Source organism: Cervus canadensis, chromosome 23, assembly GCF_019320065.1.
Source record: "Cervus canadensis isolate Bull #8, Minnesota chromosome 23, ASM1932006v1, whole genome shotgun sequence".
In the NCBI taxonomy this organism is placed as follows: Eukaryota; Metazoa; Chordata; class Mammalia; order Artiodactyla; family Cervidae; genus Cervus; species Cervus canadensis.
Window position 1 is genome coordinate 762052 of NC_057408.1, and position 1294 is coordinate 763345.

Sequence of the window (1294 nt, forward strand, 5' to 3'; positions counted from 1 at the left end):
ACTGTTTTGGTGTTTTTCTTCCTGACTTACTCACTCTGTATAATGGGTTCCAGTTTCATCCACCTCATTAGAACTGACTCAGATGAGTTTGTTTTAATAGCTGAGTAATATTCCATTGTGTATATGTACCACAACTTTCTTATCCATTCATCTGCTGATGGACATCTAGGTTGCTTCCATGTCCTAGGTATTGTAAACAGTGCTGCAATGAACATTGGGGCACACATGTCTCTTTCAGTTCTGGCTTCCTTGGTGTGTATGCCCAGCAGTGGGATTGCTGGGTTGTATGACAGTTCTATTTTCAGTTTTTTAAGGAATCTCCACACTGTTCTCCATAGTGACTGTACTAGTTTGCATTCCCACCAACAGTGTTAGAGGGTTCCCTTTTCTCCACACCCTCTCCAGCATTTATTGTTTGTAGACTTTTTTAATTGATTTTTTTTATTGAAGGATAATTGTTTTACAGAATTTTGTTGTTTTCTGTCAAACCTCAATATGAATCAGCCATGATAGCAGCCATTCTGACTGGCGTGAGATGGTACCTCATTATGGTTTTGATTTGCTTTTCTCTGATAATGAGTAATGCTGAGCATTTTTTCATGTGTTTGTTAGCCATCCGTATGTCTTCTTTGGAGAAATGTCTGCTTAGTTCTTTGGCCCATTTTTTTGATTGGGTCATATATTTTTCTGGTATTGAGGTACATGAACTGTTTGTATATTATGGAGATTAATTATTTGTCAGTTGCTTCATTTGCTACTATTTTCTCCCACTCTGAAGGCTATCTTTTCACCTTGCTTATAGTTTCCTTCATTATGCAAAAGCTTTTAAGTTTAATTAGGTCCCATTTGTTTATTTTTGCTTTTTTTTCCATTACTTTGGGAGGTGGGTCATAGAGGATCTTGCTGTCATTTATGTCAGAGAGTGTTTTGCCTATGCTTTCCTATAGGAGTTTTATAGTTTCTAGTCTTACAGTTAGATCTTTAATCCATTTTGAGTTTATTTTTGTGTATGGTGTTAGAGAGTGTTCTAATTTCATTCTTTTACAGGTGGTTGACCAGTTTTCCCAGCACCACTTGTTAGGGAGATTTTAACACTATATGTTTCCCTCCTTTGTCAAAGATAAGGTGTCCATAGGTATGTGGATTTACCTCTGGGCTTTCTATTTTGTTCCATTGATTATATTTCTGTCTTTGTGCCAGTACTGTACTGTCTTGATGACTGTAGCTTTGTAGTATAGTCTGAAGTCAGGCAGATTGATTCCTCCAGTTCCATTCTTCTTTCTCAAGATTGCTT